Source organism: Camelina sativa, chromosome 12 (genome assembly GCF_030686135.1).
Source record: "Camelina sativa cultivar CO46 ecotype springtype chromosome 12, ASM3068613v1".
Lineage (NCBI taxonomy): Eukaryota > Viridiplantae > Streptophyta > Magnoliopsida > Brassicales > Brassicaceae > Camelina > Camelina sativa.
The window spans coordinates 11,126,140-11,132,139 of record NC_141891.1 but is presented as its reverse complement, the minus strand read 5'-3'; positions in this window follow the sequence as shown (position 1 = coordinate 11,132,139).

Genomic DNA, 6,000 nt, shown 5'->3' with positions numbered 1-6,000 from the left:
GGTGCGTTCACTGTAAAGTTCACATATAAATTAATGGAGAGAGAGACCATTTTTTGGAAAATCACCAGCTCCGAAAGTTGGGCTCTGGTCAATTGCGATGGCCCGTTTAAAATCAGGTTCAAGGCCCACTATATTTTTCCTGCGGTGAAAGTGTTTTTTTGGTAGGCGTTGAAATTAGCTGTAGTCAAAAAAAAAAGTTGATGTTGCTTTGATTTGATAATTGACAAAACCAAAAAAAGTAAATAAAATGGAGAAGATAATACAGAAAAGTAAAACATTTGTTTATTTTCACCCAACATAACATGACATAAACAATCAAACATTGCTCAACAAATGTTTTTAAATCTCTTGTTTGTACCGAGACCAGATATTTCCAAAGTAGCAGAAAAGCATATATAATTTTAAAACAGACATAATGATAATAAAAACTACTAAACAAAAGTCAAGGCGGGGATGGAAGGCAAACAACTAAAGCTGTAAAATCATATATGATCGTGCATTCCAAAAACTCACCTCGCAGTGTGGTGGTTCAGATAAAGGTCTACTGGATTGGATGATATTGATCTGATACTCTCTTTGGAGGTAGCTTTCATATGATTGAGACAACTAATCATATATCACCCTATACTTATATTGATGAACGTCATTTTCATATGTGGATTCATGTAAGTAACATTGTTTCATCAAACATATTTTGTGCAAACATGTCAAAAGATTAAAGTACCATTTGTCAGTTTTCGGAACATGATATTGAAAATCTTACTTTATTGCTTCCTATGTATCACAATAGATTGTTTTCTTAGAATTTTTTTCTTGTATCACAAATATTGATTTTCTGTATATTTTTATTAATTAATGGTAGAAAATTGTAAATTTTAAGAATTATTAATTGAGAAATTAAAATTTTGATAACTACTATTGGTTAATAATTATGAAAATATGTTTTTATGAATTATCATATATTTATTTATAAACATTAAATGTTTTTCTTAATTTATGTGAAAATCTTTAAAAAATTATATATTCTAATACAAAAGGGAGTATTATTACACAGAAACATGTCTAAACTAAGAATGCAATATTGATAATATAAAAAATATTATTATCATATAAACATGTTCTTGCGTTTGTCTCTTCAACATATTGAGCATCAATAAAGGACCACCGCATACCACTATTTATATGGATTCCAAGATTTAGAAGAGATGGAGACATGTTGCGTTATTTGAACCATTTTGGAAACATAATGTTTTTTAATTTGGTTAGGTAGACGAAAAAACAATATATATATATATATATATATATATATATATATATATATATATATATATTTTACCGTAAACTAGCTAGTAAACTTCATGGCAATATTTATGATTCAAAACGTAATGCGCCAATATTAGTATACATATATATATATATACCACAATCCCAAGATATATACACATCGTCTAAAGAGACATGCTCGATCGGTATTCGAATCTAATAGATTCGTGATTTATATGAATGATGAGTAGGTTTTGACCTCAGTGCTTTGATAGATTCAGGAATGATGTGTAGGCTTTTTATCTTAACTAATTTGGTCTTACACAACTCTTTATTGCTTTGATCTCATCGTTCTTTTCTTTTACGTGAAAAGGATTGGATGGATTGAAACTGGTATACATATATAGAGACTGTCCTTGAAATTCAAGACTTTAGTTATTATGGTACTTTACACAATTGGTTGGTTTCTCTAGATTGTGCTTGCAAACGCAAATAGCTTTGCAACATGGACTGCTTAACTAACTATTGTGAAAAGTGGATTATTTTGTTTATGATTCTGCTTTTGATATGTTGACTCGATGAGTTATTGGAATATGTTTTTATATGTTTATATATTGTGTTTGATTTCCAAATGTATGGAAGTCAAAGTTTTATTAGATATGGCTGGAATCGGTTATCAAGTTTCACATATTGAAGATTCATTAGCTCCACCTCCTCTTGGACCAGAGTTAGCAAGTGGAAAATGGAGAGTTCCTGTCATAGGTTTGTAAAGGTTTGAGGTAATGCTAAACAATTGCTACTTCTTGTTATATGCATGCATGTGTAATGCCAAATTGCCGATAGTCTTTAAACTTGTTTATCTCATATTGTATCCCTCCGAGATCTTGTTCTAAATATGTATCAGATTTTGGCCACATGCTCGTTACATCTTTGTTGGCTTTTACCATATTCAACCTTAAAGGATCAACTGTTTTGAACTCTAAACTGCACTTTTTGTAACTGCAATCCATTTATTGAACGGACGATTAAAAAAATCTACTTTAAAATCTACTGTTATTCAAAACAGTTTGTGGATTTAGATTTTATTAACGACTGTTAATGGAGAAGTGATTTCTAAATCCATATGGAATTGTAAATTCTAATAATCAAAACACATGGATTTTGAAATAACATATTTTATTCTTGGATTTGAATCCTTCTATTTTACACTTTCAAATCCATTCAAATCCATTCAAAACATAATGTGGATTTTGAAATCCAAAAACAAATCATTCAATGAATAACATGAGATTTCAACAAATATTGTAAATCATAGAACCAATAACACATAATCTTGACAAGTATTTTAAAATCAATCATTGAATAACACATGATTTTTGGTTGGATTTTGATGTAGCGCATCCTCGTGTTGGGCTTGTGGCGAATACGTTCTCGGGCCTTCACATATTTGTTGGATTTCTAGAGTCGGTTTTATCTCTTTCCATTGGTTTTGTTATGATAACTTTCAATCTTTGTCTTCCTGCATTTTAGGATTCTTTTCATGATTTGAGTCTATCATTTTCTCCTTTGAAGTACTTGTCTTCATCGAGTCTGTGAGTCATTCAGTTTTGCATTAATAAAAAGAAAACCCAAAAAAAGGTAGCTTTAGCTACCACCAAGAGCTTGTGTTCAGGCACTGAGAGGAGGACTCTCATTCTATCTCGGTTGAATCCGAACCCTTTCGTCTTCAACACTCTTCCTTCACACCCTCTGTTTCTACTCTGCTTCCGCCTCTGTACCAGTTGGTATCAGCTTTGTTTTCGATCCTGCGTTGTGTTATGCCTCAAAAAAAAGACGAGGTTGGTGCTGATGCACGTATGGAAGCACACCATCGCGATTGGGCTGATTTCAGGGTTGCTCTCTTGGAGTCGCAGCAGCATCTGCAGATGTCGGTTACGGAATCTCTTCGAGAGATGACGGAGACAATTGCTGAGCGCCTCGGAGATTGCAACCCCCGCCGTGGTGACGGTGACAATCCTTTTGCTCACCGCAAAGTGGTTAAGTACCGTCGACAGGACGAGCGTTTCCACGACTCTCGTTGGGAAGCTGCGTTCAGGGTTGACATTCCGGAGTTTCATGGCGGCGTGCGTGGAGACCAGTTGCTGGACTGGCTTGTTTCGGTCGAAGAAATTCTGGAATTCAAGGAGGTTCCTTGTGACCGTCGTGTTGCCTTGGTGGCAACAAAATTCCGGTGACAAGCAGCCTTTTGGTGGAGTCAGTTGAAACTCACTCGTGCTAGAGTAGGGAAAGCCCCAATCCACTCTTGGGATAAGCTCAAAAAGAAACTACGAGAAACGTTTTCTTCCTCATAACTACGACCGCACAATGTTTACCCGTTTACAGAACCTGCGTCAGGGATCACGGTCTGTAGATGAATTTGCTGATGAGTTCTATGCATTGCTCACTCGCAATGATATCCACGATAGTGAAATTCTGCTGGTGTCACGGTTTATTGGGAGATTGCGTGCTCAACTTCAGACATCTCTCGCACAGTTTGATCCAACGACAGTATGAGAAGCCCTTCGCAGAACAGTCTCTTTTGAGCAACAATTTCGCTCAACGTGGTCTTCGAATTCGCGGAACCGTCCACAGGAACAGAACACAGGTTCACCTGCTCCCTCCTCGCGTGATGCACCACCAACGGCTGACGTGAGTACCAAGACTGCAGCGGACGAACAAGCTCCACGGTGTTCACTTTGCAATGCGTTATGTTGCTACGCTTGTGGAGGAAATTGACATCGACAGACAGAGTGTCCAAACCAAACTCGTTGAGGACTGCTTGCTGACGACACCAACCATGACATAGAGGTCAAATTTGATTCTTCTGACGAGGAGGAGGGTGACGCACTGCCACCTGCTGGGATGCATTGAGATTTCGGACAATTACTTGTTTTCCGCCGCACTTGTTTAGCTCCGCCAAGCAGGACTGATACTTGTCTGCGCACCAACATCTTCAACTCCTCTTGCACAATCCATCGCGTGTGCAGTTTTATTATCGATTCAGGGTGCTGCAGCAACGTTATTTCGGATTATGCAGTCCGGAAGTTGGGTCTCTCTGTTGAAGCACATCCAACACCGTACTCTTTAGGGTGGGTACAAGACGGAGTGGCAGTTCGAATATCTCATCGTTGCCTGGTGCCTTTCTCTATCAGCCCACACTACAAGGATAGAACGTGGTGTGACATAGCGTCTATTGATGTCAGTCACCTTATCCTTGGGAGACCTTGGGAGTTCGATCGCAAGATCATTCACGATGGTGCCAAAAACACTTACAGTTTTACTTGGGAGACTCATCAGATAGTGTTGTTGCCAAACCGGAATTCTTTTCCATTTCCAGCTAGCGAAAGGGGTCACACACCGTTACTCGACATCCAAAGGCACCGCCCCGTTCTTCACCGCTGTTATGCTCCTATGCACTTTTCAAGGAAGAATTACTTCAAGGTGAAGCCGCGTTTGTGTTAGTCGCAAGTTCCACTGGTTCTCCGATGCAACAATCCTCTTTGGCCTTTGACAATGTTTTACGAGAGTTTGGTGATGTTTTTCCATCGGATCTCCCGCCCGGCCTTCCTCCTTTGCGGGATATTCAACATCAGATCGACCTTTTTCCCGGTGTGACACTGCCTAACTGCCCACACTACAAGATGAGTCCTAGTGAGCATGAAGAGCTGCACCGTCAGGTCGAAGACCTCCTCAAGAAGGGTCATATTCGAGAAAGCTTGAGTCCCTGTGCTGTGCCCGCACTGTTAATACCGAAGAAGGATGGTTCTTGGAGGATGTGTGTCGATAGTAGGGCCATTAACAAGATCACAGTGTGTTACAGATTCCCGATCCCTCGAGGGACCTGATGTAGCGCATCCTCGTGCTGGGCTTGTGGCGAATACGTTCTCGGGCCTTCTCGTATTCGTTGGATTTCTAGAGTCGGTTTTATCTCTTTCCATTGGTTTTGTTATGATAACTTTCAATCTTTGTCTTCCTGCATTTTAGGATTCTTTTCATGATTTGAGTCTATCGTTTTCTCCTTTTAAGTACTTGTATTCATCGAGTCTGTGAGTCATTCAGTTTTGCATCAATAAAAAGAAAACCCAAAAAAAGGTAGCTTTAGCTACCACCAAGAGCTTGTGTTCAGGTCCTGAGAGGAGGACTCTCATTCTATCTCGGTTGAATCCGAACCCTTTCGTCTTCAACACTCTTCCTTCACACCCTCTGTTTCTACTCTGCTTACACCCTCTCAACTGCTTGGGGTTTGACTCAGTTCTTCCAGGAAGAAAACCCTCTTGTCGTTTGACAGACCCAGCAGTATAAATAACCTGATTCTCTAACTTCTTGACATGAATAATGCTTCAATCTTTCCATTCAGCTCAGTGTAGACATTTTCAATCTTCCCATTGAATGTCACTGTCAATTGCTCATGTCCTTGCAAAAGCTGCTCAAGCATGGCTTCCATTCTACTCTCTGAAGAATTCTTAGGAGGTGGAGACTGATAGGATGAGTTCCCATAGGTCCTTGTATAGCCATTGTTCTGTTGCTGGTTTTGGTCACCATTGTAAGGTCTGTTGCCTTGCTGATTACCGAATCTTTGTCCTTGATACCCAGCTCCATACACATAGTTGACATTCTCCCCTGTATTCTTTGGCTCTGGCTCAAATGTCTCAACTTCAGCAGCAAATTGGACTGACTTCTTTCCAATAAGAAGACTGT